The 27622-nt window shown below is 34.9% G+C and overlaps 1 protein-coding gene and 1 pseudogene across 15 annotated transcripts in view; both read right to left on the bottom strand.

Annotated features, from left to right (window-relative positions):
* Positions 1 to 27622, bottom strand: part of ZNF148 (zinc finger protein 148) — a 149539-nt gene that overhangs the window by 93752 nt on the left and 28165 nt on the right. For 5 of the 15 annotated variants that reach the window (XM_063807059.1, XM_063807064.1, XM_063807062.1 and 2 more), the window contains exons 2-3: positions 11854 to 11937; positions 3913 to 4048 (exon numbers count right to left, since the gene is read on the bottom strand). The gene's annotated coding sequence lies outside the window, so the exon portion shown is untranslated. Of the gene's footprint in view, positions 1 to 3912; positions 4049 to 11853; positions 11938 to 14123; positions 14252 to 27622 lie in introns of all 15 variants that reach the window. The other 10 variants (XM_063807061.1, XM_063807065.1, XM_063807060.1 and 7 more) reach the window with 7 other exon arrangements.
* LOC134809591 (dnaJ homolog subfamily B member 6-like) lies at positions 24423 to 25285 on the bottom strand (annotated as a pseudogene).

The raw sequence follows: 27622 nt of genomic DNA on the forward strand, positions 1-27622 counted from the left end.
CATTACAAATGGACAAGTTGGGCACTACTACTCATTTTTAATCAAATATACAAGGCTCTTAAAAATGCTTGCTTGTTCTACAAGGGTCAATTAAAAACTGGGGGAAAAAATGCTTGCTGAGGTTTTTTGTAATGGGAGTTTCATACAATTAATGAGGTCTTTCCAAATTAATATGTTTATGTCTGTATTCTAAAATTCAGAAATTATGAAAACCTGGAGAGGAAAGACAACTAATGTGTGCTGAGATGTAAGACACTGTGCTGGGCACCTTTAAATATATTACCTTACTTAATATTTACAATAACCCTCAAGACAGTAACAGCATATCCCCATTTAACAGACAAATTGGGGCTTACCCAAGGATACATAGCTCAGAAGGAAACTGGGATTTCAAACCAGACTTACCTGACTCAATGCACTTTTTACCTTATCACACTATTTCCTGACTTTAAAAGGCCCTGGACACATTAGGAAGTAGTTGAACTCTCATTGTCCTCTCACCACCTGCTCTTAAGGCCTTCTGTCATCATTGCTTGGCTTGGCAAAGCAATCAAACTGTCCTTAGCTGACTACTCCACCTCATGGCTACTACGGGAGAACTTTCCGACACAGAATCCCCTTTTCTCCTGTGGGAGGATTCAACACTTTCCACGTTTTCTATTTTCCAATTTTCTACCTGTTACTCATATCTCAGTGAATTTCTCCTCAGCCATTCTTTCTTTTTCATGTGTTTAAATGTATCTTCTTAAGCCACCTTCCTTCCTCTGTTTTCTCAAAGCCTTACCAGGAACATCTCTCTACCTTCCCATTCCAATTGAAAATTTAAAAATAATCCTAAATATGGCTAATAAATGTAAAACCAGTCAGTCCTAATGATACACCTGTATCAAAAAAAGAGGGCTGTACATTTTTAAATGAAAACAGATTTGAAGGCTTGTGCTATATGCTCTAAAATTTTTTAAAGCACCAAGTTCCCTTTCCGAATGTACATGAACATCCATGTGTCACTTATTACCTTTAATTAATCTGCATTTGAGCATGAAAGAAATAAATATTTCTCACTTAGAGATCCTACGTTTCTGTTTCATTTATTGAGTTTGGTAGTAATATTATTTTCCATAAACTTTTTTGAATAATATGGAACTTCAACTATGAGTCAAAGCAGGTTATAATAGGCAAGCTTCTGAACCTAATCATCATCGTCTTTTGTATAAAAAGAGTAATTCCCAACTTAAAATATTCTCACAAATTCAGTAATACCTCTTCCCCTGACTTTGTAACAGAACCCATTCAATCTAAAATGAAACTTCACTTGTAAGCCAAAAGAGAAGCACTCAAAGGAACTTGTTCTGAAAACAGGTAAAAGAAAAAAGCTAGATTTCACAAATTACTTCTGATCCAAAGCACTCTGTTATTTGGAGGATGCCAGTTACATTAACTTGGATATTAACATTTCTAACCTATGTTTCTAACTGTGAGAAATTATACCTTAAAAATATCAGCATTAGAAATACAAATATCAACCGGCCTCCAGATCATTTGGTGAGATGAAACCCATGATTAATACCAGAACCTTTAACAAATTTGCTATTTGTTATTCTGAAGAAGTTTTGTATTTGCTTTCATCCTTGAAAAGTATAGTTTTGATCTGAGCAGAAACTATTTCATCTCTTATTAATAAAACAAAATCTATTTCTTGTCTAAGTACATTCAAAGACCTCTTCAGATATACCTCTGTATAACTACCATTTTGTATCTATAAAACGTATCTTCTAAACCATGTTAATTTTTAAAGTACTACTATTTCAAAATATCCTAATAGGAACATCATTTATAATAATGGTAACTGGACAAAATGGTCTCTGATCAGTGCTAACAAGAAAGGATGTTTAAACAAATATCTATTTAAACAGCTGCTAACACAAGTATTAATCAGAAAACTTACACGTTAACAATAATCATTTTATATGACTTTAAAAACCTAAAAGCTTTAAAAAAAAACTCTATTTTTTCACCACAGAAAAATAATTTATAAATATTTGAGTAAGTCAAAGTTAACAGGCATTTCTATACCACACTGAAGCCCCTCTCAAATAAAACAGAATCTAGGCATATTCTGCATTCCAAATACTTATCATCTGTTTTGTAAAACAATGTAACATCAAGAAGATAGTAGTATTTAGAAATACTAAAACATCAAATTTACGGAAATCCAAACAGTTTAAGAAACAGCTATAATTTATCTTAACAAGGAGAGGGGGAGGGAAAAGGTAAAAAAAAAGTTCACGCAAAGCAGAATCTGACATTCTGTTGGATCTAGTCATTGCATCCATTACATTTTATGCCAATATCAATAATTCAAACATTAATATTCAAACTATAGTTTCTGTAATCTTACATAATAAAGAAATATTTTTAAAAAACTTCTTAAAACAAAATTTCCCTGTATACTATGAACAAATGTTAAACACCTAATTTTTTTTTTAATTACATGAGATGGGACTGTGCACATACCACTATGCCTAGATTGCTAATGGTTATTTTTAATACATACTATACAGTAACCAAGACTCATTCCAGAACAACAACAAAAAAGTTAACTGTTTAAGGCTTTTTTTTTTTTTTTTTTTTTTTTTTTTTTTGAGAGAGAGTCTCGCTCTCACCCAGGCTGGAGTGCAGTGGTGCCATCTCGGCTCACTGCAAGCTATGCCTCCCAGGTTCCCGCCATTCTCCTGCCTCAGCCTCCCGAGTAGCCAGGACTACAGGGGCCCACCACCTCGCACGGCTAATTTTTTTTGTATTTTTCAGTAGAGACAGGGTTTCACTGTGTGAGCCAGGATGGTCTCGATGTCCTGACTTCGTGATCCACCAGCCTCAGCCTGCCAGCCTGCTGGGATTACAGGCCTGAGGCAATTTTTTTTTTTTAATGAAAATAAATCTGACTCAAACCTTAATGTGACAGATAGCTGGCTATCTCCCCAGAATCTGTTCTCTCCTTCTTATGCAGTAATAAAAATTAAGTGCAACATATGGCTGCCTAGGTCAGAGTCACTCACTTCCCAGCCTCCTTTGCAACTGGTTGTGACATGTGACAAAGTTAGAGCCAGAGGGATCTGAGTGAAAGTGATATACACAAACTCCTCTTAAAGGTAAAGAGAATGCCCTTCTCTTTTTCTTCTTATTAGCAGACACAATGGTAACCATCCTCGCCCACAATACAGAAACTGCATAGAAGAAGAGCAGAGCAAGACAAAGGAGCCCTGGGACACAGTGATTTTGCAGCCTCCATTTAATCTCAAGATAGTTTACACAGACTTTTCAAGTAAATATAAACATATTTCTACCTTTATAAGCCTCTGTCACAGTAGCCAAGTCTATATACTAATATATCAAACTTAAGTGATTACTGAATTATCTATAAGACTGCTTCCTTATATTAGTGCAGGCATACATACAACATGTATAGATGTATAAAAACTGATATGTTTTCTCACATTTTAAAAATTATATAGCAAACATCATTAAATTTGACTAACATGTCTAACTTTCCTCGGTGTGAAAACAGTTTCTCTGAAAATTCTGGGAAACTTAATGAGTGTATATGTGTTCAGGATAGGGGGTAAAAAATGCTATACCCTGTTGAGAAAAAGTGTTAAACCAAGAAAATAACTCTCAATTAAATTTCACTTAAGACTACACATTTTTGTTGTGTTAGAGTCTAAAATGACATCATTATTCATCATTTAAATTTCTTTTCTCAGGAAAAAAACTAGTTTCTTCCAAATATAAATACCAAAACTTTAAGAAACTATTATATAAATTCAGTATAAAATTCTAGCAGCTGAACACAATGACTTTATATTTGAAAAAACTTATTTATTCAAGATTATGAAAAATAAGTATTAAAATTACCCGAGACTAAGGTAAAAACGAAGACTTCAAGGAAAGGAATGCTGTAGAGTTGAAAAAGAAATCATGGTTGAGTTTCTACCTTTCATAGGCTTCAGAAATCCTCAATACCACCTTAATCACTTATGCCATCCGATTCCTACAATAAAACACACACACAACAAACATTATTTATGGTAGGAAAAGATACTATACAAATATAATATGTGCAAATTGGTATGAATACTGAAGTGAAAATTCTTTCTAAATACAGTAAGTTATGACTGAATGACCAATGTACTGACTTGTTTTTATGTTTGAAATTGGGAAAATACAATAGTGGTAAGTAGACAGTAAATGAGAAATAAACTTGGCCTTATAAAGAACAATTGCCGGCCAGTCGCAGTTGCTCACGCCTGTAATCCCAGCACTTTGGGAGGCCGAGGCAGGCGGATCACGAGGTCAGGAGATTGAGACCATCCTGGCTAACATGATGAAACCCCGTCTCTACTAAAAATACAAAAAATTAGCCAGGCATGGCAGCCGGCGCCTGTAATCCCAGCTACTCGGAGACTGAGGCAGGAGAATGGCGTGAACCCAGGAGGCAGAGCTTGCAGTGAGCCGAGATCGCGCCACTGCACTCCAGCCTGGGCGACAGAGCGAGACTCTGTCTCAAAAAAAAAAAAAAAAAAAAAGGAAAAAAGAACAATTGCCTAGATGTGGAGTCTACAGCCTCAAAGATACAGGATATTCAAGGAAATTCAGATAATTACAAACCTAAAAGGTTAGAAAAAACAAAACTTAAGAAACTACTTACAGGGTGCAGTGCACCAGCATGGCACATGTATACATATGTAACTAACCTGCACATTGTGCACATGTACCCTAAAACTTAAAGTATAATAATAAAAAAAATAAAAAGAAACTACTTACAAACAGTAATCATATCTGCTTTGTTAAAGTCTATGAAGTGAAGAGAGAAGAAACACAATGGCAGGCCTTACAAACAAACAGAACTAACGCATGCCAAAACTTAAAAGAAACTATTATATAAATTCAACATAAAATTCTAGTGGCCAAAAACAATAGAAACGACTATGGTTATAAAATCAGCAAGATTCCCAGCAAGATTACCAGTGACAGAGAAAAGCTGACAAAAAGATAGATAAAATCATATGGAACATTTTTAGCACATTCAAAACAAAAACAGAGTATAGGCTATACACAGGAAGAAAACTTCCTGACAGTAAGTATTCTGAGCATAGTTAACAGACTAAAGATTTTATGGAATTTCCTACCCTGGAGGCTCTTAAAATATTAGATTCCTATCTATCAAGAATAGTTCACATACACTCCTTCACAAGAAGTGTGGAGACCAGATGATACATGAAAGATCCTGTGATTTTACATTAGCTTATGATGGTACAAAGGCAAAAAGAATAAATAGTCTTTCCCACCTACATCCATATCACTAATGATTTCCTCTTTGAACTTCAGAAAGTATAATATTAATTCATTTTTTAAAAAACATTTCAACAGTTTATATATTTTTTTAAAAGCTCAAATTCTTGTAGAACTATTCACCTCTCAGTACTCCTGCATTTCAGAATTTTCCTGGATATTCATGTATATCTCTTTTTCCAGATACACTTTTGTGCAAAATAAAATTTATTTTTCTCAGTAGGATTGTATCATATATAAACTATAGTGAAATGACAACAGTAACAATAAGAGGGGAGGGGCTCATCACAATCCAGAGTTGTTACAATATATTATGTAAAATATCTATTATACATATGTTAAATATGTTAAAAGGAACTCATGTTTTAAAGTTTTTTAATTATGAAAAACTGCAATCAACAAATAAGAGATCTTCAACAAAGATGCAGAAATTATGTAAAAGAACCAAATGGAAATCCTGAAGTTTAAGAATACAGTAACAGAAAGAAAAAATTCATCAGAAGGGCTCAACAGATTTATGGCAAAAGAAAATCAGTGACCTTTAAGATACATCAATAGAAACCATCCACTCTGAAAAACAGAGTGGAAAAAGATGGAAGTAAAATGAACAGAGCCTCAAAGATGTATGGAACAACATTCAGCTTACCAACATTTTGAGTACCAGGAAAGAAGAGAAAGAGCAGAAAAAAAAAAATTAATAAAATATTGGCCAAAAACTTGCCAAATTTACTTTTACTTTTTTTTTGAGACAGAGTCTCACTGAGTTGCCCAGGCTGGAGTGCGATAGTACAATCTCGGCTCAGTGCAACCTCTGCCTCCCCGGTTCAAGCGATTCTCCTGCCTCAGCCTCCCGAGTAGCTGGGATTACAGGAACCCTCCATCATGCCTGGCTAATTTTTGTATTTTTCTAGAGACAGGGTTTCACCATGTTAGCCAAGCTGGTCTCGAACTCCTGACCTCAGGTGATCTGACCATCTTGGCCTCCCAAATCCCCACCTGTGCTGGGATTATAGGTATGAGCCACCACATCTGGCCCCAAATTTAATTTTTCTAAGGAAAATAAATCTACAGATCTAAGAAGCACAATGAATTTCAAGTAGGAAAATATAAAGCAACCTACACCTGGACACAACATAGTCAAACTTGTTGAAAGCAAACCTAAGGAGAAAAATCTTGAAAGCAGGAAGAGAATAATGATTCAGCATATGCAGAGATTAGTGGCTAACTTCCAGTTAGAAACAATAGAGGCAAGAAAGACAGTGAAATCACATATTCAAAAAGCTGAAAGATACAGCTGTCAACCAAGAAGACAGCAAAACTATCCTTCAAAAATGAAAAAATATTCCCAGATAACCAAATATTGAGAAAATTTTTTTTGCTAGTAGACCTGCCTTAAACAAACACTAAAGGAAGCCCATTAAGCTGAAAGGAAAACACATCAGACTTAAATCCACAGAAAGAATTGAAGAGCACCAGAAATGGCAAATATGTGGATTAATTCAAAAAACACTCCATAAACATATTTTTCTCATTTCTTCCTCCCTTTAAAAGACCTAAGAATGTATAAAGCAATGATCACGACACTGTACTACTGGGTTTATAATATATACAGATGTATATTACAATAGCAGTACAATAAAGAAGAGAAAATGGACCTACATTGGAAGAAAGTTTAGCTTACTGATAATAAGCAGCCTGTTAAAATGCATAATCCTGACAGCAACCACAAAGAAAATATCTTTAAAAATATAGTTAAAAAAATCAATGGAGAAATTAAAATGGCACACTAAAAAGTATTTAACACAAAAGGCAATAGAGGAAACAAAGGAACAAAAACATAGGTGATATCTACCTATATCTATGTAAAGATACATATATATATAAAGGATCATATCATATATAAACCATAGTGAAATGACACTATATATATGAGTATATATATATATATACTTGCTTTATATATGTATATATATCTTTTTATATATGTATATATATCTTTTTATATATGTATATATGTAAAGATACATATATATAAAGGATCATATCATATATAAACCATAGTGAAATGACACTATATATGAGTATATATATATACTTGCTTTATATATGTATATATATCTTTTTATATATGTATATAAAGATATATCTTTTTATATACATACATCAAGATATCTTCTTATATATGTAAAGATATATATCTTTTTATATATGTATACAGATATATATGTATATAAAGATATATATATATATAGTGTGTGTGTGTAGCAGATACCAAAATGGCAAATGTAAATCCAACCATATCCCTAATTAAATATGAATGGTCTAAATAGTCCAGTGGAAAGGCAGCGACTGTCGGAAAGGATAAAAACACAAATTCCAACTATATGCTGTCAACAAGACATATCCTACATTCAAAACTGAAAGTAAAAGGATGGGGAAAAAAGGATATACTATAGAAGCAGTAACCGTAAGAGACAGAATGGCTATATTAACATCAGACAAAACAGACTTTAAGACTATAGAGACAAAGAAAGACATTTCATAATAATAAACAGTCAAAACATCAGGAAGATATAATAACTGTGTATGCACCTAAAAAGAGTCCCAAAATAATGAAGCAGTAACTAACATTATTAAAAGGAAAAATTAAAAATTCAACAATTATATTTGGAGATCTCAATGTCCCACTCTAAATAAGTGACAGAATAATTAGACAGAAAATTAGCAAAGACAGAGAAGACCTGAACCACACTATCAACCAACTATACCTAAGTGGCATATATAGAAAACACTACCAAACAATACTAGAATACATACAGTTTTAAAACATTCTCTAGGACAGGCCACACGCGGGGCCATAAAATAAGTCTCACTAAACTTAAATGGATTGAAGTCATAAAAATATGTTGTCTGAGCCGCACAACGTGGCCCACGCCTGTAACCCCAGCACTTCGGGAGCCTGAGGTGGATGGATTGCTTAAGCCCTGGAGTTCAAGACCAGCCTGGGCAACACAGCATGACCCTGTCTTACAAACAAATACATTTATATGTTCTCTAACCATACCAGAATTGAATTTGATATCAACTAAAAAACTGGGAAATCCACAAACATTTGGAAATTAAACTTCAAACTTCTAAATAACAATGACAAAATGTAAAGGGAAATTAGAAAATATTTTTAACTGAATGAAAATGAAAACAAATATCAAAATTTACAGGATGCAGCAAACGCAATACTTAAAATATACAGCTTTAAATATATATTTGAAGAAGAGTCTCATATGTATCCTCCTATCAAAAAATGTAACTGATTCAAATACTCTTTCTTATTCTTCCATACAGTTTCAAATTTTTTTTTAAGTAATATGCTCTCAGGCATTTTATCTTTGTAGTTGTCATTATGAATGTATACCTATTCTTCCATCATGAGTCCCAATACCTATTATTTATATTTTAAAAGATAATTATTTATGTATACTCTTTTTCTTCCTAAAGACACCTGGCCAAACTAATTTAAGAAAAAAAAGAAAAAGAAGCAAAAGTCAAAGTATAAGTTAGAGACTCATGTCATTCAGAGATGCTACAACCTGGAGCGAAAAGTGAGCCCCTATAATCAATGATAAAGACCTTTAAATATAACAGAGAACTGTTCTTCACTGCCCACCTCAGCCATGGAAGCTGAGATTACTATATTCAACAATAAAAAATGAAAACTTCCGTTGGGCAAAATAATAAAATCAAAAGATGAGCAAAAGTAATTTGTCTAATAAATGACAAGAGGCTCACAAAGAAATGGTAAATATTTGAAGTGATGAAAATACTCTAATTAGCCAGATTTGATCATTACACAATGTAAGCATGTATCAAAATATATAGTGTTTATTTTGAATATACAGTAATTTTAATAGTGTGTAAAATTTAAATATACACTATGTATGTTACCATAAATATACACTATGTATGTGTCAAGCAAAAATAAAAAACATTATACCCTCATAAGTATATACAACTGTCAATTGGAAAACTTAAAAAAAAAATGACAAGAGGCTCCTTTCCTTAATATACAAATATATAAAGAGCTCCATAAAAGGGCAAAGCACATGACCAAATTGGTAACTGAAAACACACATTATGGCCAATAATAATAGAGAAAATCCTCAAACTCACTCATAAGAAAAGCTAATCAACAAAAAACTGACAAATATTAAAAAGTTTGATACTAGCTAGTGTTGTCAAAGAGATAGAGAGATCCCCTCTCTCATAGACTACTGATATTTGGCCTTCTTTTTAGAGTTAGGCAATTTATCCACCAAATTGTTAAATGTACATAATCTTTGGTCCAATAATTTTTCCCTTCGGAATTTATACTACTGATATATATATATATATATATATATATATCTGTATATGTATAGAAATTGTCTGGAAGGATATACAATGATTATACTGAATGGGGAAGGGTTGGAAAGCCTTTTTTCGATGTTATAACATTCTCTATTGCCTAAGTGTATACACCTATCATAATAAACATGAGTAAAGAAGTGAAAAATGTTGAACATGACAATTATCAGAAGATATGGAAAAACACATATATATCTGTAGTATAAATATATGTATAGATATATATCTGTAGTATATACATATGAATGTATATTTATATGTATATGTATATATGTATATTCATACTACAGATATATATATAATTTTTTATATATATATAAAATTTTACATATATAAAAAAATTTTTTTTTTTTTTAAAAGACAGAGTCTCGCTCTGTCGTCCAGGCTGGAGTGCAGTGGTGGCATCTTGGCTCAACGCAACCTCTGCCTCCTGGGTTTAAGCGATTCTTCTGCCTCAGCCTCCCGAGTAGGTGGGGTAACAGGCACCCACCTGTCTGGCTAATTTTTGTATTTTTAGTATAGCTGGGGTTTCACCATGTTGGCCAAGCTAGTCTCGAACTCCTGACCTCAAGTGATCCACCTGCCTTGGCCTCCCAAAGTGCTGGGATTACAGGCATGAGCGATCACGCCTAGCCAGATATATTTTTAAATATGTGCAAAGGTGTACCCAAGAATATTCACTACATCATCATTTATAATAGCAAAAAAAAGCCTAAATATCCATAAGTAGATGACTAATTAGACAAATTATGGTATGTCCAAATATCAGAATACTATGCAGCATAAAGTGAAAAGGAATGATTTGCAAAAATGTGGAAGTTTATTTTTTAATATTACTGAATAATATGGTGTGATCTCATTTGTGTAAAAAAATGTGTAAATATAAGCACACATATAAATGCTTGTATACGTATAGAAATTGTCTGGAAGGATATACAATGATTATACTGAATGGGGAAGGGTTGGAAAGCCTTTTTTCGATGTTATAACATTCTCTATTGCCTAAGTGTATACACCTATTATAATAAACGTGGGTAAAGAAGTGAAAAATGTTGAACATGACAATTATCAGAAGATATGGAAAAAACAGGAAAATCCTAAAATATGGCTGCTGAAACTCCAAATAATTTCATTCCACAAGGTGAAAAAGAATTCTCAGGCTGAGCGCAGTGGCTCAGGTCTATAATCCCAGCGCTTTGGGAGGCCAAGGCAGATGGATTGCTTGAGCTCAGGAGTTCAAGACCCGCCTGGGCAACATGGCAAAACCCTATCTCAAGAAAAAACACAAAAGTTAGCCAGGTGTGGTGGCATGTGCCTGTGGTCCCAGCTACTTGAGAGGCCTGAGGTGGGTGGATCACTTGAGCCCCGCAGGTAGAGGGTGCAGTGAGCCAAGATCACACCACTGCACTCCAGCCTGGGCAACAGGGCAAAACCCTATCTCAAAAAAAAAAAAAAATTCTCAAAAAACAAATTTTAAAATGCACAGAGAAATTTTAGAATTTTTATGATCAGGCTGGGTACAGTGGCTCACACCTGTAATCCTAGGACTTTGGGAGGCTGAGGTAAGAGGACTACTTGAGTTCAGGGGTTGAGGACCAGCCTGGGCAACATAGTCAAGACCCTGTCTCTATTAAAAAATTAAAAATTAAAAATACAACAAACAGAAGAATTTTTATGATCATTAATAACTGACATGAGTATGTGCCACTGACATATATGTAAACTCCTTGAAAACTGTTAGATATCTTCTTTCATGTTGTGTGAAAGATAAAAGCATAGGTTTAATATATGCACCAACATCATTTGCCTTCCTAACATAAAGGAAATGAGGCCTAAAAGAAGATATGCAAGTAATCTTAAGAGAAGATAATTGACTTCATCTTATAAAATTAATAATGTTCTTTTCTATGTACATATGTCCATATCTACATATTATTTATAATATTTATAATAGTGATACCATGTTATTTATATGAATATAAAAAGAAAAGATATTGGCCATAAATGCACACTTATACCCAACAGTTACTGTAAGTATGTGTAGTAACATGGGCATCCATTACAGGTAAAAATTAAAGATTGACTCAAAGAATGCTGAATTACCTCCATTAAATACATCAGGCAAATGCCCATCCCGCCAGATCACGTGCTTGAATTTCCAAGCTGCTGATTCCTCCTCCCTCTATCCTACAAAAGTACACAAATACAGGTTAACCCCCAAAAGAATCAGGATTAAACATAGTCTTAAAGAAGTCAGGTAAAACTGTTACATTTAAGTGTCCTAAGTCTACCAAAATTCTTTCCATGGTAGATACGTTAGAGTAAATAAAATTAGTAACAACTAACACTTAGTCTGAGTGCAATGAGCCATCAAATGCTAAATGATATCACAACAATGACTCACATACAAATTGGACTTTTTCAAACTTAACTTCCAGTGAAGGATTAAGATTTCTTTGAAGTCAGGACAATAAACTTGACTATCATCTTAAATATCATAACATAGGAAGGAAAGCACAAATGTGTTTCACTAAAATCATATTTTGATACTCTCCAACACTCATATAGCACTATTTCTTGATAAACTCTTACAGTAACATTTCCCTCAGCTGAAAAAATCTAAATATATTAAGGATGCAGTTTTTGAAAACACAAACAGCATTTTAAAAGTTCAAAGCAAAAGGTATTTAATAATGCTAAAATGGTCCATCGATATTTTTTAAACATCATGCTATAACTAACCTTTTAGCAGAGACTAACACAGAAAATTAACATTCCACATTGGTACTGCATTGATGCCGACCACAGATCACTTTATTCATGTAACTGGGATTTTTCCGAGGTATATTAAATGAAAGTAATGAAGACTGAAAGTTGAATTATCAGAAATAAAGAACAAGCCAAATATAATTTTATTCAGAAACAATAGATAAAGCATTTTATGTAACAGTCCTAATACAAGTTTAGGGATCCATAAATACCTTGCACATCAATAAAAGCCATAAATGTAAAAGCAGAATATTTTCTAGAAATTGATAATCTCTAGAAAATAACCAAGTACATCAATTCAAGGCTGTATTTACATATGCTTTATCAAGAACTACAAACAGTACAGTCTTTCTGATAATTTAGAATTTTCCAGTACTTAGCTAGTCAGTAGCTTTGTTACTGAGGTAGTTACAAACAAAAAAAATCTATTTTAAAATACTTGATTTCTACTAAGCTCCTAATTGCCTGCCTCAATGTTTTGCAGCCAAGCATTCAAAAGCATATACATGTCATTCCTCTCAACTATGCAAAGTTATTTTAAGTACATACTCCTATAGCAATAGTACCAAAAGGATAATAAAAGCTATAAAACTATACTACTGTTAGACACTATTAAAAATGGGTAAAGTAAAGCTAAATTATGTTAAATTAAATTAGGTTTAAAGTTGCTTCTCTAGGTAGCCAATTAAACCTAACTTACTATGTAAACAAACTGCTACCTAATTTAAGAGCATATTTTTGTAACAAGTAGCTGAGTCTCAGCAAATCACAGTAGCCAAGCCTCAACCAATTACAGACTGCCACCTGATAAGACCATGTCCATATAAGGCAAATGCCAAGCGGTAACCAATCAAGCTATTTCTGCTTGTCACTTGCTTTTTCTGTGTATAAATACTGCCTGCCTATGTTGCTGGGTGGAGCTCTCCAAACCTCTTCTGGTTCAGAGTGCTGCCTGATTCATGAATAGTTCTTTGCACAGATACACTCTGCTAAATTTAATTTGTTTAAAATTCTTCTTTTAACAACTGTTTCTGCATTACACTGCTTGTTCACTATTCTATTAGAATATTATATATTCTGTACACATATTGCTACATACATTACTATATTCAACTTTTAGAATTGCTAATTACAAGAATAAAATTGAATAGAAAAGGACACTGCAAAGCCTATAGACAGGGAAAAAAATGTCTTCACATTATGCATTTTAACATTGTGAGTCTTTAAAAGTTGATGTGATGTATCTAATCCACAATCAGGATATTATTACACATCTCATCATGAGCTAGTAACATCTATAGACTGGACAAATGTTTTTGAAATCTTAACATTCCGTTGAAAACATTTTCACAAAAAGCATACTCACCTTCTTGCATCACATTTTATTGAAAGCACTAAATTACTGCAGCTACACATCACAGAATATAACTTAGATATGTAAAAAGAAAACAAAAATAAAATAGTGAAGCAAGAAGGAAAAGGAAATGTGCATACACACAAAATAATATAATCTCAAAGTATAAATTTATAAACAGAAATTCTGGAATGTCTTTCCCACACAACCACTCCTCTACCATGGAAACCCACAATTTCCCCCAAGTCACCTGTCACATAGTCTGTCTCTGGAACCGTAATTCATTTAGCATCATCTACTAATTTCATTTCTTCAAGCCTCTATCCCCCTTTCTTCTCTTCCACTCCTCTCAACCAAGAATGGGGAGAAGAGAACCTACTAAGATGGAAACGGAAACCATGCAAATACAAAAAGACAGATAGAAAATTACTTGGACAACCACCCAAGTCAGTTCAGATCTTCCTCTTTCCTTGCCCTACTCCCCCACTTCAGCAGTCAGTGAATATTCCTCCTTAGCAATTCTTTTAACATTTTTCTGGCTAAATAATCTGATTATAAACACTTGGGCAGATATAAACAGATTAAGACTAAAAATATACAGATATTCCTTGACTTATGATGAGGTTATGTCCCAATAGGTCACAAGTTTATGCCTATAGCTAAACGCCTATGCCTTTTGCATCATCATAAAGTCAAAATATCCTAAATCAAACCACTGTTAAGTAGGGAACTATTGTATTTTAAGGTAGGAGTTTTATTGTATCTATGCTATCAATCAAGGTAGTATTTGTTTCCTATCAACCAATGACAGCAAATGTTAATAGATACACAATAATATACATAAAGACTTTTCATTTTACATGGTACAAACTTGTATACCTATATAATATTTAAGGAAATTTTCTACTAATACCAATTTGAATAATTATGGCACAGAAATAAAATGCACAAGTATTTTGCAGAAGTCGTTAGCTACCACCCTTCCGCTATTTAGTTTTGATAGACTGGCAATGTTCCAATATACTTACTAGCAGGTGGTCCAATTTATTAATTAAGCCAACATTTTTGTCATTAACTCAGTCAACATTTTTTATCACATGATATATTTTTACAACACATTAAGATTCCTAAGACATAATAAAATACCCTGGTCTCTGTCCAAAGGCATTCATAATTTAGCAAGGATGATAAGCACATACAGAGTAAATGTTTGTGATAATAATGTGATATAATTGAAGCATAAGAAATTTATCATAGAAAAATCAAAGCAGGGAGCAATTAACTCTCCCTTTGCTACCTTTTCAAAAGAAAAGGAAGAAGGTGATCTCTTAATGTTGATTCCACATGTAAGAATATATGCAATATGTAAGCAATGAATATATGCTTTGGACTCTGCTCAGTAGTGTTCCTAGGACACTACAGGTATTAAATCACTTAATCAAAACAACAAACCTATGAGATAGTATTGTTATTATTCACATTTTACAGATGACAAAACTAAAAGGTTATATAATTTCCCAAAGAATACAAAAGTAGTAAGAGGCAGACCTGAACTCCTTATAAGGGTCTACAAGGCCTTACATGCACTCCTGTGCTTATCCCCCACCCATCAACGACCACCTCCACCACCACCCACCCTCATCTTTCAGACCTCATTTTCTAGCCTCTCCCCTTGTTCACTCCACTCCAGCAGCAGTGACCTGACCTCCTTATTGTCGCAGAATCTCCAGCATACAGCAGAATCTACTGCAGTGGCTGTTCCTCTGTCTGGAACACTCTTCCTTGAGAGATCCTCGTAACTAAATCCTTTAGCTACTACAAGTCTAGCTAAAGTCTTGTTAATGAGGTCTCTTCCAGTCACACCATTTGAAATTGCAACATCCCACCACATACACTCAATCCCCCTTTTATTCTGTTATACATTTTGCACAGTACTGCCCACCTCCTAACATATTACACAACCGACTTATTCATGTTTTTTTCTGCCCTAACTATAAGCTCCACAAGAGAAGAAATTTTTGTCTGTTTTATCCACTGACATATCCCAGTGCCTAAAACAGTGCCTTACACATAAGAGACTCAGTATTTTTTTAATTATTAGTAAAGCTGGAATTTCCTCCCAGGAAATCAGGCTCTAGAAGCTTAACCACCATACAACACTCTCTTTCTAATTATGGAATCACAGATAACAAAACAAAGGCATGTAGAAAAGTCACCCAAGGTCACATAAACCTAATAAAATGGCGAAACTTGGTCTCAAAACCAGCCTAAATGGGGTTTGGCAACATTACCTTACCTAGAATTTCCAGAAAAAGACTTGACTGTCTCAACAATAAAGAGATTCAACCTATTGATAAGTCCACTATAAACTTTATCAAACACTGTATCAAATGCACCATGGTAATTCTTAGCAACATAAATAGGTTAGTCCAATCTAACTTAATTTCCATTCTGTGTTTAAAAATAATGCTAGTAACAAATTTCAGAAGTACTCCTTCAGAAAAGCTACAAAAACTGCATGCACGTTGCAACAGATAGGAAGAGCTTCTTTCATATTTTCAAATATTTCACATTTCATGTTTTCAAATATTTCACATTTCATGTAGACAGTTTCTACTGATACAGTATTTTCAAAGTATATCTTTATGTTGTTTGCAGAGTATACTTTTAGCCCACCAAATTATGTTTTAACTGTCATCTTTGCCTAGAAAAGTAAGATTGCTAAAGATGAAGTTTTATGAATTAACGTAGCAAGATCCAGATAAGAGATGTGTTAGAAGAAACTCCCACAAAAATTCTGTCAAGAATATAAATTTCTGAAGCAATAAATAAAACCTTAATGTTACTCCTAAGTATGATCATCCTTTGAAAAGCCATTCATTGATAAAGAACATAGTTCTTGGTTAATTAAGGTAATCTTTCTAGAAAATTATTTTTAAAGTTTCAATGAAACGTGTAATGCTTACACATTTTTAACTGTTTATGCTCCCATGAGCACTACCAAATAAAAAGGCTACCTCTGCCCTTTAAATCAAAAGCCCAAAGCAATGAAAGGATAAATTACAGCACACATGGCATAAGAATCTGAAACTAAAAATGCTTACAGTCCTTTAGCATCTTTTAACTAGAGCACATTTTACACATTATACATTTACACATTAGTCAAGTTATATTTTTAAATTAGTTCTTACTTTTATGATTTAATGAGCCTTTCTGAATGATGTTTTAAAAAGAATAAAAACTTGTTCCAGGCAAGAGATTTCTATGAATTTGGTTTGAATCTCTACAGAGTGACAATGCAAAGAACAGACGTATGTGTTCTTTAAATTTATAGTAACTGCTTTCAAATTTAAAGTTATTAAGATTCCCTCTAAGGAGTTATACTTTATATATTTTGAACTAAATGATATCTGAATGGCCTAATAGTATATTTTTCATAACCATATCTATCCCAAGGATAACCAACCAATAAACTCAAACCAACCACCCCAGAAATCACTTTTTTTTTTTTTTTTTTTTGAGATGTAGTCTTGCTCTGTCACCAGGCTGGAGTGCGGTGGTACGATCTCAGCTCACCACAACCTCCACCTCCCAGGTTCAAGTGATTCCCCTGCCTCAGCCTCCCACATAGCTGGGACTACAGGCGCATGCCTCCATGCTCAGCTAATTTTTTGTATTTTAGTAGAGATGGGGTTTCACCATGTTGGCCAGGATGTTCTCGATCTCCTGACCTCATGATCCACCCGCCGTGGCCTCCCAAAGTGCTGGTATTACCAGTGTGAGCCACCGCACCCAGCCAGAAATCACCCTTCTTAAGCCATTTTCCATTTCTACTCTCACAAAAAAAAAAAAAAAAAAAAAATCAAGCCAAAAATCTTTAAAACTTTGCAATTAGTGTGGTTACTGCACTTAGCTGAAAAAGAAAATCCTACAAAGGAGCACTCAGATATATAGAAGCTGGCTGAGCAAAATGAGTAAAATAAAGCCATCAAGTGAAAATTTTCACCTACCCTTGACCTTTTCAAATCAACTAACCAATACACATTTGTCAAACAAGAAACCAACTGTCCATCTATGTTAGAAAAAGTGATGCTACAAAAGCATTGTTATAAACAATGCTACAAAAATAAGCATTTTATAAACTTTAAACTACTAAAGAGATAGAACTTTTAAATCTAAATCACCTGCTTCCAGAAGAAACATTCCAAAACTAACCTATCACAGTGAGGATGCTGCACTAACAAGCAACTATGTAATCCTTCCCCAGATAATGTAAATGAGTTTTTAAGGTTAGTAAGCCACCAAACTTAAGGAAAAGCTGTTTAATTCTTACATAAGTTTTTACTGAATAAACATTAATTTTGTAAATAATCATGATACACTTTGTACTATGATGATCAAGATCACCCAGGCAAACTCTGAAACAATCTTCTCAAAGATGAAACCACCATATTCTGATAAAGTACTTTAGAGTTTACAAAGTGCTTTCACATGCGACATTTCATTCCCCACCCCCTAAACACTCACACACAACTACCTGAGCAAGTATTATTGTTTGTCTCAGTTCTTTAGATGATGAAACAGGTTCAAGAGGTTAAGTAACGAAGATTACACACCATCTTAGTGGCAAGACAAGGACTTCAACTAAGGCCAGGCACAGCAGTTCATGCCTATAATCCCAACACTTTGGGAGGCCAAGGTGAGAGGATCACTTGAGCCCAGGAGTTTGAGACCAGCCTGGAGAACATAGTGAGACCCCAGCTCTACAAAAAAAAAATTTTTTTTTAGTTAGCCAGGCATGGTGGTGCATGCCACCCAGACACTAGGAAGGCTGAGGTGGGAGGATTACTTGAGCCAAGGAGTTTGAGGCTGCAGTGAGCTAGGATTGCACCACTGCACTCCAGCCTGAGCAACAGAGTGAGACCCTGTCTCCAAATCAAAAACAAAAGCCATCAACCAGATCCTCCACCTCCTAATAAATGTCTACTCTAACATAACACCACAGGTAAGGTCATTTTCAAATTAAGATATATTTAACGTTACTCTTAGCAATATTCTAGGAGTCAGAAAAAAAAGTAAACATCTTCAAAGTTCAATGTAACACCAATAGACATAAATTTTGAAATGAAGATGCTATTTACAATGATAGGTACATATGTATACAATCAGAAAACTCATCATTTTTATTACATAAAGTTACTGTAATAATGAAGGGAACCCTAGAAAAGAATATAGAAATGCCCACTTAAAAATTAAAGTTTAACACTTCATTTAACTTTGATTTTTAAAGTGTCAATTCTTTGTGATCAAAAACATGTTAAAATACTATTACAAGTAATTAGCCAGGCATGGTGGTACACGCCTGTAATCCCAGCTACTTGGAAGGCTGAGGCATGAGAATCGCTTTAGCCTGGGGGGCAAAGGTCACAGTGAGCCGACATTGTGCCACTGCACTCCAGACTGAGTGACAGAGTGAGACCCTGTCTCAAAAAAAAAAAAAAAAAAAACAACTATCACAAGTCAAAAATAACAAGAAGGAATGGAATTACTAGTTTTAATATGAAATATAATTAAATATGGTCATTTAAAAACTTGTAAGTGGGCCACAAAAAGCCATACTCCATTTCCAGTCCATCTTTTGATATTTTTCACCTTATTCAATGCCAGAACCAATCGGATCTACTCTGTCTAGAATACATGCCCAGAATTACACTAGGCACTGAACACAATGTAGAGGTGTGCCTAAACATAAAAGAAATCATACAGTCACTGAGCAAAGGGAATCATTTTTAATCTGATTAGGAAAACTGAGATTTGCCATAAGAATCAATTAGAGAATACTAAGAAGTAGCTGCAAAGGAGCCCAGTGATTCCGTTGTTGTTGTTGTTAGTGATGGAGTCTCACTACATTTCCCCAGGCTGATCTCAAACTCCTGACCCTCAAGTGATCCTCCCACCTCAGCCTCCCAAGTTGCTGAGATTACAGGTGTGAGCCGCCATCCCCAGCCAGAAACACTAGCTTCTATTAATGTATGGTGAACATGTTCTTATTTTGGGCCAATTTATTCTCCATTGGAAAACTAGGCAATGTAAAAGCACGACAATTTATCTTACCTTTTCCAATCTATTAACTAGAATAAATCAGTTGCATAATACAAGATTTTCAGTCTTTTTTTGAAAAATGTTTAAGAGTGCTAAAATGCAGTAACATATTACGGGAATAGTTGAAACATCTTAAGTACAATCTATTAAACACATCTTTGAAGAAAATGCTCAGAATTCAAAAACTCACTTTAATTAACTAAATAACAAAATTCTGTTTATGTGTAGACGCACAGTAAAACAGTATGCATCTATTCCCTAGCAACCTCTTGAGCTGGATATGACTGACCTCACAAAAACCTTCTGAGTGTCAGATAGTGTGGTTTATAAGTGAAGCACACATTTTATATAATGCTTAGAAGTAAACAAGGCTGTACATTTTTAAATAACTAAAATAATATAATTGGATTGTTGGTAATACAAAGGATAAATGCTTGAGGAGATGGATGCCCCATAACCATATTATGCCTGTATCAAAATATCTCATGTACCCCATAAACATATACACCTACTATGTACCTACAAAAATTAAAAATTAAAAATAAATTTTAAGTTCACAAAGCACATAATTATATACCATTATTTTCAGACGAGATCTGGTGCGTTCAGGGTGGTATGGCCGTAGACAATATATACCATTATTTTCAATGCTGAAATAACTGCCTGGATTGAGATGATGCAGGGACTTCAACTTCCAGTTCAGATAAAATAGCCTAGATCTGTTCTCCTACTGCCCCTACTCACGAAGCACAACTGTAAACCACTGAAATAACAAGCAAAGGAAAATCCAAAAGTGGTAAAAAGGCAGTAAACCAATTTGGGACCCAAGGAACGGAGAAACAAAAGAGCAGCAGAGTGTTTCTGTCCTCACACCCAATAGAAGAAGACAATCCAGACCTGGCATTTCCCAACCACCAATCTAGCAACAGAAAGCAGCTCAGATAGTCACATTCCTCCGCCAAAACAAATGGCAACAACTCTCTGATGTTGTCCTGAAAACATCAGGAGAAGGAGATCAACTGGAAGCCCAAATGACAATAAAGACCACAGGAAGCACTCTTCTTCCCTATTTGGCCTGAGGCTGTTTTCCACCTAGAGATAGAGAGGCAAGTAGGCGAAATTCAGGGACCTAGCCATAGCAAGTGGCTCAGGTTGGGCCAAGAACCTCTTCACTTGCCCAAAGTTACCAGGACAGGCGAGAAAAGAAGAGACCAGTAGGTGGGTCCCACCATAATCCTCTCCCATCTGTAGACAATCAGAAACCCAGCATGGGGAAACCCCTTCCAGTGGGAGCTCCAGTAGGATCAAACAAACCAAGTAGACTGCAAAGTCTCTAAAAATTAAACTGCCACTAGAACCACAGCCCACTCCTAAAATAAAAATTTAAATAGGGCCCAGAGCCTCCTAAGGTAACAGATAAAATGTCCATGATGTAACAAAAAACACCTAAGAAAATCATACCATAAATGAGAAAAGAAAATCAACCAAAGCCAAAGTAGAGGTAAATCAGATGTTGGAATTTGACAAGAATTTTTAAGCAAAAGTTTCAACAATATATTAACAAATTCTACTGCAACAAGTGAAAAAAAAACAGCCATAATAAAAATGTTTCCACAATTATACATTATCCAGAAATAAGTGAAAAAATGGAAAATCTCAGCAAAGAAACAGAAGTTATTAAAAAAAGAAGCATAGTCTTCAGATACCTACTACAGAAAAATTTGGAAAAAAAAAAAAAAAAGCAAAGCCAGCTGCAGTAGCTCACACCTGTAATTTCAGCACTTTGGGAAGATGAAGCAGGAGGATCACTTCTGCTCAGGAGGGTAAGATCAGCGTGGGCAACACAGTGAGACCCCATCTGTACAAAAAAAATTTACAAATTAACTGGGCATGGTGGCACACACCTGTAGTCCCAGCTACTTGCCAGGCTAAGGTAAGAAGATTGCTTGAGCCTGGGAGGTCAGAGCAGTAGTGAGCTGTGATCACACCACTGCACTCCTGCCTAGAAAAAAAAGTAAATAAAATAAATAAGCAAATAAATAAAAACTAAAAAGAAAAAAATTAAGACAACTAAAAAGTACAATAAATTTTTAAGGTGGGCTCAATAAAAACACAGAGATGGGCTAGGCATGGTGGCTCGTGCCTGTAATCCCAGCACTGTGGAAGGCCAAGGCAGGTGGATTACGTGAGCTTAGGAGTTCAAGACCAGCCTGGGCAACATGGCGAAACACCATCTCTACAAAAAATATAAAAATTAGCCAGACATGGTGGCTTTACACCTGTAGTCCCAGCTACTCAGGACGCTAAGGTAGGGGAATGACTTGAGCCTGGGAGGTGGTGGCTGCAGTGAGCCAAGATCGTGCCACTAACTCCAGCCTGGGTGACAGAGCCACACTCTGTTTCGGGGGGGGGGAAAATGGAAAACATGGGGAAGAGAATCATTGAACTTGAGGACAGAAAAGTAGAATTCACCCAATCTGAACAAGAGAAGAAAATAAATTGAAAAAAGTAGTAGCTTTAGGGAACTACAGGGCAATAAAAAAAAAAAATCCAACATTCACACCATCAAAGTTTCATAAAGAAGGAAGAAAGGGAGTGGGGCTCAAACACTACTTGAAGAAATGATAACTGAAACGTACTCAAATTTAGGAACACTAACTTGCAGATCCAAATAGCTAAGCAAATACAAAGAGGATAAGCCTAACGAAATTCACTCTAACATCATAATTAAACATTCAAAAACTAAAGACAAAAAAAAAACCTTGAAAGCAGCCAGAGAGAAACAACACATTACCCATAAGGGAACACCAATTCAAATGACACCAGATTTCTCATCTCAAACCACAGAGGCCAAAAATAAAAGTAGCACAGTATTTTTCAAATATTGGAAAAAATGCAACTGCCAACTGGGAATTCTATATCCAGTGAAACTGCCCTTCAGAAATAATAAGGAAATAAAAGTACATTCTCAAATGAAGAAAAGTTAAAAAAAAAAAAAAAGTCTCTAGCACACCTATCCATAAAAGACTGGCTGAAGAAAACTTGCTGAACATAAAGAAAATGATTTTTTTAAAAAGGAATGTTGAAATATCAAAGAAGAAACAACAGAAAGAACAGAAATATAGGTATAAACAAGACTTTTTCTTGGTTAGTTTTATAAATCATATTACATGATGGAAACAAAAGTTATAACACCATCTGATACTCAAGACAATTATATTTAAAATTGGAGAAGGTGAAAGGTAAAATAAAAGTGAGGTTTCCACACTTCTGTTGAAGTATAAAAGTTGATACTAGTAGACTAAGTCATGTATGCATATAATAACCAAAGCAGCCACTACAAAGCCGAGATAGACTCAAAACAACATTATAAATAAGTCAAGATGGAATCCTAAATAAAGGTTCTAGTAATCTGCAAGAAGACAGGAAACAAACATTCACGCACTACCAGAAAAATTCTTAATTTATATTAAACCAGAAATGTAACGATTTCTGTAGAAGATTCATCCTGGCTATGCTAACTTCACAGCAGACTAACACTACATGACTCACATTTTAAACACGATGGAAAAGTAGATCCATGCTTTTACGTGTTTTTTTTAGTATGCAATCTTTTCCTACCACTGACGTGTCAAGGCTCACCTTGGAGTACATTTAATAAAAATGCAAAGTACACATAGAGATTTACAATTTTAAAGACAAAAAAAAAGGTCCTATTATGTGGTCCCAATGAGAGGTGAAGCCAGCTGGACTTCCTGGGGACTAGGGACTTGGAGAACTTTTCTGTCTTACAAGAGGATTGTAAAATGCACCAACCAGTGCTCTGTAGCTAGCAAGAGGATTGTAAAATGCACCAATCAGCGCTCTGTAAAAACTCACCAATGAGCACTCTGTAGCTAGCAAGAGGATTGTAAAATGCACCAATCAGCGCTCTGTAAAACACACCAATCAGCGCACTGCAAAATGCACTAATCAGCGCTCTGTAAAACGCACCAATCAGCAGAATCCTAAAAGCAGCCAATTGCAGGGAGGATTGAAAAAAGGGCATTCTGATAGCACAGAAACAGAACATGGGCAGGGACAAATAAGGGAATAAAAGCTAGCCACGCCAGCCAGCAGCAGCAATCCGCTCGGGTCCCCTTCCACACTGTGGAAGCTTTGTCCTTTCTTCACAATAAACCTTGCTACTGCTCACTCTTTGGGTCCGTGCCATCTTTAAGAGCTGTAACACTCACTGAACGCGAAGGTCCATGGCTTCATTCTTGAAGTTAGAGAGACCACGAACCCACCGACAGGAACCAACTCCAGACACACCAACAATAAACTGAAAAGTCTATGACAAATGGGGACTCTGTTGAGCTGTCTATAAATACTTTAGATTTGGTACAATTATAGTGAAAGTTGAGTTCATTTGAAATGTTCAAAAAAAAATGTTCCTGTTAATCTTCAAATGGTGCTTGTTATAGTTTAACAGTTCTGTTAAATGCACGCATTAAATTACTTGAGTTACCCAAATGCAGCAGCTGCTCCTAACCCTGTATGGTTAAGGACTTTAACTGGCCATCTTCCTCAAATTCTATTCCTTCCTGACCATTCTCAACAATTCTCTTTGTAGTGATTTTTCTGCCATTAGCCATTTTAGAAGAACCTGATATCAATTTGGAAGTGCCCATCCCACTACCACCAAATGACATGGAAGAGAATGAAGTGAAGCCCCCATGACCTAGTGACCCGAATGAAACAAATCTTGTATCAAAAGAAGAAAATCCACTTCCAAAAGATGGAAATCCACTGAATGTGGAAAAAATGACTCTGTCCCTTGGCCTCCTCAGGGACCCCATTCCAAAAAAAAGTCCTCAAAAGGGTCTTCAAAGAAGTCAAATAAAAATGGGTCCCTTCCACCAAAAAAATTCCCTGAAGACATCATCTGGGTTACAAAATGTGAAGCCAAACTCAAATGGACTGTCAAAATGACTTCCACCTCCTCCTCCACCATTTAATCCTTCTTTGCCATCATTTAATCCTGTCATAGATGTACCATCTTTTAGCATCTTACAGCACCTCACATGCCTCAGCCACTTGTTTTGATTTTCTCTCTGCTTCTTCTTTATTCTCAGGTATCTGGGTGCCACTTCAGTGCCAGTTTCCATTATGCTTTTTTAATATCCTTGGGTGAGGTATGTCTCTGCACACCTAGAACTTCATAGTAATCCATCATGTTTTAGCAGATAGTTGGAAGAGGACTGAGGATGCAGGTGGCAGGCGATGGGACACAGGGGAAGTGGGGCAGTGGCCTGGATGCTCTGGGCTCTGGATCTCCTCTCAGCTAGCCTGAGTAGATTTTTTTTTTAATGGCCCAATTATATGTTGCTTGCAAGAAATTTAAATTCAGCAACATAACAAGTTAAAAGCACAAGAATGGAAAGACATGACAATAAATTTTTTAAAGCAGAGTGGCTACATTAATAACACAATCAACCAACATGGTCTTCTTGACATATGTAGAGAATATTCCACTCAATAACAGCAGAATACACATTTTTTTCAAGTACCCATGGAACATTCACCAAGGCCATAAAACAAACCTCAAAAAACTTAAAAGAACTGAAATGGTAACAGTGTATTTTCTAACCAGTAACTAGAAATCAGTAACAGAAAGACAACAGGAAAATCTCTAAATAGAGCAATAAACAACACACTTTAAAAAAGTCCATGGATGAAAACAGAAGTCTCAAAATTTTTAAATATACATAAAAATAAATGAAAATAAAAACATAACACACATCAAAATACATGGGATGCAGCTAACAACAATCAGACGCACTAAACGCTTACATTAGAAATGAGGAAAGATGTCGAACCAGTAATTGAATTACCAAAAGAAACTAAAAAAGAGCAAAATGAAGCCAAAGCAAGAAGGAAGGAATTATTAAAAGAAATAAAAGAGGAAAATAGAGAAAATCAATTAAGCAAAAAATTTGTAAGCCTCTATCAAAACCAACAACAACAACAACAACAACAAAAGACAAACAGAAGACACAAAACATCAGGTATGAAACAGGACATCAGTACAGATCCTATAGCAGTTTTAAAAGAATATAAGGGAATACTACAAACAATTTTATGCTCTTAAATTTGACACCAACTTCACAAAACCACATTAGCAAAACACAACCAAGATGAAACAGAGAATATAAATAACCCCATAGCCATTAAATAAAACTGACTTCTTAATTTAAAAGCCCCCCCAACTGCTGCCAAAAAACAAAAAACAAAAAAAACCCTGCAGGCTCAGATGGCTTCACTGGTGAATTCTACCAAACATTTAATGAAGAATTAATACCAACTGTTCACAAACTCTTCCCAAAACTTGGGGAGAATATTCTTCAACTCATTTTATGAGATCAGCATTACTGTTACCAACACAAGACAAAGACATCACAAGAAAAGAAAATGACAAGCCTATAACTCTTACAAATGTAGCTGCAAAAATCCTCAACAAAATACTAACCAAATCTACCAACACATAGAAAGGATTATGCATGACCATGTAGGATTTATCTCAGAAATGCAAGGTTGGCTTAAGATTTGAAAATCAATATAATACACCACATCAATAGAACAAAGTCCAAAAACTTTTATTTTTGGCAGATCATCTTAGATGAAGAAAAACATTTGATGAAATACAACACCATTTACACAATAAAAACACCCAACTAGGAAAGGGAACTTCCTCAACCTGATAAAGGCCATCTATGAAAAATCAAAGCTAACATCATATTCAAAAGTAAAATAATAAGTGCTTCCCCCTAAGATCAGAAAGAAGACAAGGATGTCTACTCTTGCTACTACTTCTATTCAACACTACAGTAGAGGTTCTAGCAAGGTAAATGATATGATTTGGTTCTGTACCCCACCCAAATTTGATCTCAAATTGTAATCCCCACATATCAAGACAGGGACCTGTAATCCCCACATGTCAAGGGAGGAAGATGATTGGATCACACGAGCAGTTCCCCCATGCTATTCTCATGATAGTGAATGAGTTCTCAAAAGATGTGATGGTTTTATAAGCAACTGGCATTTCCACTACTTGCATTTCTCTCTTCAGCCAACATGTGAAGAAGGTCCTTATTTCCCCTTCATCTTCTGCCATATTTGTAAGTTTCTTCAGGCCTCCCCAGCCAATTAAACCTCTTTATAAATTACCCAGTCTTGGGTATTTCTTTATAGCAGTGTGAGAATGAACTAATCCCCAAAACTTACTGTAAATTTTGCTTAATTTACAGTAAATTAAGCAAAAAACTGAATTAAATGGCATTAATATTGGGAAAAAAAACTGTCTCTATTTCCAAATGACATGATCATATATATAGAAAACCCTATGGAATCCACTAAAGCTACTAGAATAAACAAGTTCACCAAGGATGCAAAATTTACAAAAATCAATTATATTTCTGTACACAAGCAATGAACAATTCAAAAATAAAATTAAGAAAATCATAAGCACTTATAATAGCAGGAAAAAATAAAGTACTTGGTAATAAATTTAACAAAACAGGTACAAGACATGTACACTGAAAACTACAAAACATCCCTGAAAGAAATTAACAAAGACCTAAACAAACATCTAATGTTCATGGATTG

Source organism: Pan troglodytes, chromosome 2, assembly GCF_028858775.2.
Source record: "Pan troglodytes isolate AG18354 chromosome 2, NHGRI_mPanTro3-v2.0_pri, whole genome shotgun sequence".
Lineage (NCBI taxonomy): Eukaryota > Metazoa > Chordata > Mammalia > Primates > Hominidae > Pan > Pan troglodytes.